At 37.2% G+C, this 9,910-nt stretch overlaps 1 pseudogene; it reads right to left on the bottom strand.

The window, feature by feature from the left end:
- Positions 1–295: 295 nt before the first annotated feature.
- On the bottom strand, positions 296–858 carry LOC105944892 (annotated as a pseudogene).
- Positions 859–9,910: the final 9,052 nt, after the last annotated feature.

Genomic DNA, 9,910 nt, shown 5'->3' on the forward strand with positions numbered 1-9,910 from the left:
GCAGAAGAACTCAATTCAGATTTTCCACCTTAGCAGTAAAGAAGGCAGCAAGGCATGGGGAAAATTGTTGAAGTGAAAAGAACTTTGAAGAATACATGAGACATACCTTGGTAACTTTAAATTTATGTAAGACTACAGGGACAAGGTAAAGAGGATGCTTACTTTGAAAATAGATCTTTCTGTTTGAACACAGAAGTAACTACCAAGAGATCAGAACACAATTTTTTGACACTTAAAATGCTTTTAATAAACACAACCAGAAGTCCTTTTATTTCCATTTATTTTCATGCTGAACTTATTCCCATGCCATAAGTTTTTGTTTCTTCAGTTTTTTTTTTCTTGGATATCTTTTTCTTCTGTATAACCTCCTCTTCTGGTTTAGGAGCAATCTGTTCCTTTTAAGTGAGGGTCATCTCAATGTGGCAAGGAGAGCTCATGTAAGGGTTAATCTGACCGAACCATGAGCTCTTAAGTACGGTGACGCATCTTGGGTGCTTTGTTCACCTAGATATGTTCAATGACTAGAGAATCCATATCTAAACCCTTAAGTTCAGCATTACTCTCTGCATTTTTAAGCATGTGCAGCAGAAACTCAGCACTCTTTTTGGGCCACCGACCCTGTGTCCAGCCCTACTGTTTAGCCTGGGCACACCTACCAATGCCACCATTGTATCGCCGGAATGGCACACACTGCTTCTTTAAAGTGACGTCTTTCAAATACTTAGTGGCTTTTTGGATATGCATACCCTTGATGGCTTGAGCAGTTTCACGGGTGTTCTTAAAGTGAACACGAAGATTTGAACCGCTTGACTTGCATGATTTTGTGGGGTTTTCTGTGTTGAGAGGGTAGTGAACCATTTTCACAGGTCACCAGTAATTGCCAAATTACATACAGGAAAGTATGTATACAGGATGCTCTTTCTGCCCTCTCCTTGGTTTCAAACCAACCTGGTCTTCTGCGGCTAAGCTGACACACTGGGCATGGCAGAACCCCTCCAGCTCCCTCCCTCCCCAACTTCCCAGTTGGCACACATCCAGAACACAATTTATCATCATGAATTCAGAGTACAGCTTGTGTGGTTCTCAGAGAGACTGTAGAATCATAGCACTTAATAGTTGAAGCAACACAGGTTTTATGTTCTATAAGTGAATTGGGAAATGATAGTTTTAAGATATGAAGGTAAAGGTAAATTCCAGTTCATAGTTTGAGTTGTTGCTTATGGAGACAGGGTGGTTTAAATGGTGGGTCAACAATAACCTCTGTTATGGTTTTATGTCTGAGAGATAAAGGAATTTCTGAATTCTGGGTGTAAAGGAAGCGAGATGAGTGGACTGAGCATATCTCTCTGTTGAATTTTATATGCAGCATTTCCTTGATAGTATGGAACAAACAGACATAATCTGCATTAAACATGATGTCTGGAATAGGATTTAGTATAGGCCTGTGCTGCAATGAGTGTTTGTTAACTTACATATTTGTGACAGTCCCAGGATTTTCTGATTTTGGCTCTGACTATAGTTTGATTTTTCTTATAAATACACCAAGCAAATGTTAGTGTACAAGCCACTGGAATAGATGTGGAATGGAATGCACACATTACAGATGCCAATGTGCAGCAAATGATAAACAGCTGCTAAAAGTGACTCAGAGGCACTTCTGCCAGAATTATAATTTCAGTCTCAAGGCACATAAAAGGATATGAGGAAGACAAGGAAGGGGTATCTCTGTACATGAAGAAATCTGCCTCTACTGAGTTGGGTCTTGTAATCTAAATCAGTGTGTCTGTAATCCACACATGAACTTGCTTCAATGTTGGGAACTGGATAAATTTTAGCGGTTGGTCATTAGCACTTAAAACCCGAAAAAGTGGTTGGATATTGAGTGGAGAGATATAGGTATACTGAAGCCACAACCATGAAAGGCAATTGTTAAATTTTCAACAATTTTACAATCAGTTATTAAACCATAAGTAACTTGAAACAGGGTATGCTCTCTCTTTCCCTGATAGCCTCATGTAAAATTTATGACTATACTATTAGAAATGAAGTTCCTGGTCCATGTGAAGATAAACTTACAGTCAGATCTTAGTGGTCCTAACACAAGGCCCTGGTTTTTCTTCAGTCAACTAGGTTCTTTTTAAAAATGTATTTTTTTTTATTTGAGAGCAACAGACACAGAGAGAAAGACAGATAGAGGGAGAGAGAGAGAATGGGCGCGCCAGGGCTTCCAGCCTCTGCAAACGAACTCCAGACACGTGCTCCCCCTTGTGCATCTGGCTAACGTGGGACCTGGGGAACCGAGCCTTGAACCGGGGTCCTTAGGCTTCACAGGCAAGCGCTTAACCGCTAAGCCATCTCTCCATCCCTAAAAATGTGTTTTAATTAGCATATGTTACTTAAACATAACGATGGGTTTCATTATGATATTTTCTTACATGCATACAATGTATTTTTTGTCACATTCACACTTATCACCTCTCCTGTTTTCTCACTACTGCTGCTCTCCTCCTTTCCAACCAGTACCTGATTGACTTATTTGACAGGCAGAATGAATACGCTTAACTGCACAGACACATTTACTCCTTTTGCTGTTTTTCTTTAGATATTTATGTTCCCTCTGGGTAGCCTAAGAAAGGACACTTCACCTGGATTCTTTCCTTTTCTCTTTGGTGTGTGCATAGTATGTGTGGTGGTGGTTAGTATGTGTGTGGCATGTAGAATATGCATATGCTGATGAGGCAACTAGTGAGCCTGTCACAGCTTCCAGCTTTACATGGGGTCCGGTAATCCAAACTAGGTACTAAGAATTGTGTGAAAAGTGTATTATCCTTTGAGCCATCTCTCCACCACAACAATGTATTTCTTTTTTTTTTTTTAAATTTTTTTTAAACATTTTTATTTATTTATTTATTAGAGAGAGACAGACAGAAAGAGGCAGAGAGAAAGAGAGAGAGAATGGGCGCGCCAGGGCTTCCAGCCACTGCAAACGAACTCCAGACGCGTGCGCCCCCTTGTGCATCTGACTAACGTGGGACCTGGGGAACCGAGCCTCGAACCGGGGTCCTTAGGCTTCACAGGCCAAGCGCTTAACCGCTAAGCCATCTCTCCAGCCCAACAATGTATTTCTTAATTCATATTAGTACAAACAAATATAATAGTTTGGTAGCCTTTATTTGATAGTGTGAATTCACAGGAGTCAAGATTCTTATAGATTCAACACTGTATTCTTGTTTGAAGCTATAGTAATAAGTACCAATTATAGTTTGTTTGAACTTGGTTATTTAAGTGACACAACTCAAGGGAATTAAAAAAAAGTATTTTCAAAGGAATTAAATGTATATATTTGTGAGAAAAGAGATAGAATGTGTATAAATATGGAACTGCCAGTGCTTCTTGCCACTGCAAACGAACTCCAAATGCATGTGCCAATCTGTGCATCTGGCTTTACATGGATACTGGGGAATTGAACCTGGGCTTGAGAAGTTTTGCAAGAACCATATCCCAAACTCTTTGAGGGAATTAAAAAAATATTTATTTGTTTATTTACGAGAGAGAGAGAGAGAGAGAGAGAGAGAGAGAGAGAGAGAGAGAGAGAAACATATGTGTCATGGCCACTTGCTGCTGCAAATTAATTTTAACCATATGTGCCACTTTATGAAAATGGCTTTATGTGGGTACTGGGGAATGAGACCTAGGCTGGCAAGCTTTGCAAGCAGTGCCTTTAATCACCGAGCCATCTTCCAAGTCCGAGGGTATTCTTGATTTGTATTTTTGTGGGTCTCTCATGTTTTCCATAGAAATGAGGATATTTATTTTTGGAAATGGTGAAATGTCATCTCAGCATAACCCCCTTGTGAAGAGATCTAGCATTTGCTGACAACTAGGCAGGACCTGATATCTTGGGTCATCTCTGTATAATAAATTTTAGTTTTTCCATCCTTCATTCTTTTCTTTATTTTTTAATCCTAAAATGTGGTTGCTCATTGTGCCAAGTAAAATCATTGATGTCCCATCTGTGCTGGCTTTGAATCCAGATTTTATTCTTTCTCAGTTTTCTGATTGAATGCATACTATGAATGTCCTTATCCTTTTATGAGAATAGACATTCAATTGTGAATATCTTGCAATGAGGTTGGAGACATGCTTTATATTTAATATTAGGCCCTGTTGTCCTGATCTTTGCAGCTCTGCATCCTGGTTTGGGTTCTAGCAACAGCTAAATACTTCATGAGTTTCAGCAGTCACAAGTTTCAGGAAGGGTATGATAAAAAGAAGCTTCATTCAAGACCCGGATCATCTACAGCTTATTTTAAAGTAGAAAATTCTTTAAAAAGAAATCCTGCTTTTATCTTCTTATAAAAAAAGAGATAGAAATAGGAAATAAGGAAATAAGGAAATAAGGAAATAAAATAACACACTTCCCATTAGCAAGAACTGTCCATGTGCAGAAGGCATCCAGGTTGCCTGGTGGCCTTATTGCAGGTACATGTACAGCGACCATGTTCATACTTCTTCCAGCTTTATTGTAGTATTTATAAGCATCTCCCTTTTTAGGTAGCAAATTGAGTATTTGCCTGTCTTCAAGGGAGATGTAGGTTAAGATGGACTCACATAAGATATGTCTATAAATCTAGATGCCTATATTGTTTCACCGTTTAGGACGGAAACTTAACCAAGTATATGTTGAAAGTCTAAAATGAGTTCATTCACTTTCTCTTTTTCCTTGGCCCTTATTTTCCAGGCTATTTAGGGAAATGTCAGTGATTCAGAGCAAAGCAAAATAGGCAAAAATCCAAGAGATTAAATTTAGCTTTTATGTATGTCTTCTCACCCTAAAATATTTCCAAGTTAGTTCAATTAATTGAACATGTAGCTATGAAATGGAAAGCCCTAAGGAAGTGGTAGTGAAGGCCTAGTGTGACATACTAATTTTTCTAGACTGGATTTTTCACCTGTACTGCACATTTAACTTCTTTATAAAGGAAGTCAGCCTAGGTGTCCCTTTCTTCCATTGTTTGAAAGTTATCACTGATGAGTGAATGTCCATGCAGAAATTATCCTGTGGATGCTTACACATGCATGCAGCCACAAACTATAGCCAGTTTAGTGTGTGTGTGTGGGGGGGGGTGAAGAGAGAGAGAGAGAGAGAGAGGAGATCTAATTGCAGTTTCCATGGAAATAAGCTAAATACAGACTTTAACAGACAGGAGTATGAGTGCAACTTATCCTTTGCAATTCCCAGCTGCTGAGTTCTAGCACAGTACTATTGAGATGAAATCTGAAAGTATCCCAATCCTTTATATTACAAGATCAATATAATAATTTGGTACCTGTAACATATAATTTTGGATATAAACTTTCCTTGTGATAGTGATGATCTTTCATCCATTCAGTTAGCCCTGTGAAATGAACTGAAACAACAATCTCACCCACCAGCCTTCTGCAATTGCTTTGACACTACACATATACACTTCTTTGTTACTACTCCTTTTTGATATTTTTCTCTTCACTGTCTATACAAATTTTGACTTATAAAATAATATGCCAAGTGTTTCCTTTCTCCAGCCCCAGCCTAAAATGTTCAGGTAAAAATATATTTCTACAGAAATGAGAAGTGAAACTTTTTCTTAGGTCTCTGCTGACTACTGTATGCAGGGCCTGTGCTTTCAGGAAGCAGCTATAATTTCATTGTCCCATTTGCAATCATACATTAAACTAAGGCCAGGAAATGGGATTTTCTTTCTACACAGACGTATAATATGAACATTAAGCTACAGAATGCACCATATACAAGATTTTATAAAAAGAGCTGCTGTTAAACTAAAATTCCCCAAATCTCAATTTGTAGGATATTGTGTTATATTCATTTTCTGATTGCTCATCTGGAAAACACAATGCAAATACCAAACAAAACACATTAATTACTATTAAAGAGTATTTCACTATGTGATCATGAAGAAAGAAAGAAAATGGCCCACTGCCACTTCATTCTTTGCTATGCATGTATAAGAAGTGTTGAAACATGCATGAAAAAGGAAAAGCAAAAGAAATAAAAAGAATAAGTATATGAAGTGATGCTTATGCAAATTCATTCATGAATTGATTAAATATATATATTAGAGCATCATATTGTATCTTGTAATTACATATGATTTAATATGTCAGTTACAATAAGGGGATAAAAAGAAAAGGTGAAAGTAAAAAGTTTGAAATCTTTACACTTAGAATTTAATAGCAAGATTGAAAACATGAAGGCTCATTCAAAGATGGGATTTTAATATAAAAAGCTAGTCAATGAGGGACCCACTGTATTTTCCATGAACTATTTTCTGGAGTTAGCACGCTAAATGGCTTGGAGGTTTCAACAGTCCATAAAGTCTATGTACAAACATAAAATATTGCCCTGTGGTGAAAGCTCATCAGATGGAGAGGAACTGTGAGATTGCCAGTCATCAGTGGGATAGTTTTCCCTGCTGATTTTATTTCTGTGTAGGTGTGAATGATGCAAATACATATTTTAGGCATCAGAAAAATTCAAGTAGTAAAAATATGAGACAAATTTCTGGAAAAGTTGGCCATTTTTATTACATCAATTTTTCTTAAATATCTTTAAAAGGAAAAATACTTGCAGAAGTCAGCCTCTCACCACATTTTGATCTCATTCATTTTTAAAAAATGTGAGTCTGGGGCTGGAGAGATGGATTAGCGGTTAAGCGCTTGCCTGTGAAGCCTAAGGACCCCGGTTCGAGGCTCGGTTCCCCAGGTCCCACGTTAGCCAGATGCACAAGGGGGCGCACGCGTCTGGAGTTCGTTTGCAGAGGCTGGAAGCCCTGGCACGCCCATTCTCTCTCTCTCCCTCTATCTATCTTTCTCTCTGTGTCTGTCGCTCTCAAATAAATAAAAAAAAATGTGAGTCTTGAGCAGTATTCACAGTTTGTTCAGATCAACCATTTCGGTTTAAATCTAAAGATTACTGTCCTATAGAAAGTGCAAATTAGCAATATGAACATCTGAGCTTGACAATGTATGAAAGGACTTTGCCATGATGAAGTATAGGGCCACCAGACAGGGTATATATCTATGTTTTAACTTTAAGTCAAAGTGATACTTTATTTTTCTATTAAATTAAATCAATTAATTTTGATAAGGCTTTCCTTATATATGTATCCCAGGCTGGCCTGGAGCTCACACTTATCCCAGGCTGGTCTTGAATTCATGGCAATCTTCTTGCCTTGGTCTCCCAAGTGCTGGGATTTTAGGTGTGTACCACCACAACCTGCTACAATGATACCTTATTAATGTTGTTTGGTAGAAAGTGTCTCAACTTTGTGTGAAATTGTTCTGAGTTAAGTGTGCCAATAAATCCTATCTGAGCAGGTGCTGCCTGCTATAGATAGAAGTGGTGTGACTCACACTTTGTAAAGCTGGGAGGGCAACTGTACTTTTGTTTCAGCAAGGTTTATGCTTATCTGTCTCAAAACTGACCAAGCTGAACTAATTATGTGCTTTAGTGTTTGCAAAGGTTGTCCTAGCTTAAAAATAATTTGTTGCTAAAATAATCATCTATTTTCTAGTGTAATGAAACCCAACTAAAGTAGTAGGACATACTACTACAATATAACTGTGGAGTCTTCTGGGAGAAGCAGATGATAAGCTTTCTGAATAGTGAATCAGTGGTTATTCTGGCAGAAGTATTCTTACTTAATCGATTAACATGAATACAAATTAAATATCGTGATTTAGCCCAAAACTTTAAAAACAGTATGCATTTTTAGGAATTTTTTCATAAGTGAGGGGCAATAAAAGAACCCATATTTTAATATCTAAATTATTTTGTCTAGGGGAGTAAATTTTTCAACATGGCATGACAAAATATTTTCTGTGTTTTAGAACCTGTTAGTATTATACTGATAGAAGGACATTTAATAATTATTGGCAGATGTTGTTTTTTTTTTCTTTCTTTTTTTGTTTTTTTAAAATTTTTTCTTTGTTTTTTTTAGATGTTGTTTTTTGATGTTAAAAAGAGTAATTGCATAGGCTATGTAGATACAAGTTTTTACACAGTTTTGAAACATTGACACCTTTAAATAAATAAGAAAAGTGTAATCAAAGAATTACTAACACCAAATGACATTTCCATTGTTTGCCCCACCACTTAAACAGTTATTATATATTTTAAGTTGGGGTATAAATTCACAACAGCATATAAATGATGGGATAAGCAATAGGAAGAGAACCTGAGGGTATTGTAAGTTACTAGGGAGGGACTATGGCTTAATAAATAATTGAAATAAAATGTGAGGTCCTTTTAATTTATTTAAAAGCACAGATTCAGGTTTTATAGCTTTATCCTATAGTGAATCCTGAAAAATTATATTAGTCTTACATGATCAACAATTTGTAAATTGAAAGTTTATGCTTATTGCCTTTAAAGTTGCATTGTTTCTTCTCAAATGTGTTTAATGCACATGATATAAATAGAAGGTGTATATAATCTTTTAAAATTTATTTATTTTCAAGCAGAAAGGGATAGACTGAAGAGATACAAACAGAATGGGTATTCCGAGGCCTCCAGCCACTGCAAAAGAACTCCACATGCATGTGCAGCTTTGTGCATCTGGCTTTATGTGGGTGCTGGGGAATAAAAACTGTGTTGTTAGGCTTTGTAGGTAAGCACCTTACCTGCTGAGCCATCTCTCTATCTCCATCTCCTGTAAATAGCATTGCCATATATGTATGTGTGTGTGTTTATATATATATATATGCTATTATATCTCTTGGCCTATTAAACTTCATCAAACCACAGGGCTTGGTGTACCAAAATATATCATTGTGACTCAAATGTGTCAGGCATATTGTCAAAGATAATATGCAAATGTATATGCACACATGTGATAAATGTACACATCTGTATATGTGCATGTGTGTACATGTAAACACATGCTGTAGGTGCTATATACATGTACATATATGTACATATGTGTGCTGTTTCTGCACTATTTTTCATGTACATGTATATATACATATATGCACATACATACAAACACACACACACACAACACACACATATATATATATGCATGCATGTAGCAGCTGCATCTCCAAGTAGAAAAATACATCTCAATCATCTTGACAATATTGAGAGTAGGAAGTAAGTCATGGCCATGAATGGACAGAGATATGTAAATAGAAGTCTAGTTCTCTTGACTACCAATCAGAAGCTAGGGATAGTATGTGTGGGTCTGTATCTATTGGATCTGCTTCTTTTGATGTAACTGTTTCTTTTGAATATATATATTGCCTGTGTGTGTGGCACAGAGCCAAGGCATCATTGCCAGGTTTACCCAGTTAGCCACAGTACTGGGAGGTATCATGTCAATTACCTTGGTAATTCTGGGACAGTGGGCTAAGACAATTGTGTTATGAAGTGAATTGAAGGAATAAACATCTGAAAGGCAAAGCCAACATACGCAGGAGTCATCCTGGAAAAATCAAGGACATTGTTTTGACAAGGAGAATTGTATGGGTTTTTCGAAATAATGAGCTGAGAATGGATACTGGAAATGAGCTGTCTTTTGTCATTTTGTAGGAACTGGACACGTCATTTGATCCCAATGAATATAGTGCTCAAACCTCACATCAGATGCTGTAAAATGGGATTAATATTACTTGTCTTAGAAGTATCTCCTTATCATGGCTTGGGAGAGGACATTGCAACATTGATGAATTGCTAGTGACTCCTTTGTGCTTCAGGAAAGTTATTCTCTCAGCCTTACCTTAGGTCAGCACAGGTAGATTCCTTTGGCCCTACAGTTATATCAAAAGAAGAAGGTCCAACAGATACAGGTAGTTATTTACTCTCCTACTTTTCCCACCCACGTATGCTATTCCTAGCTTCAGACTGGTAGTC

Source organism: Jaculus jaculus, chromosome X (assembly GCF_020740685.1).
Source record: "Jaculus jaculus isolate mJacJac1 chromosome X, mJacJac1.mat.Y.cur, whole genome shotgun sequence".
NCBI lineage: Eukaryota > Metazoa > Chordata > Mammalia > Rodentia > Dipodidae > Jaculus > Jaculus jaculus.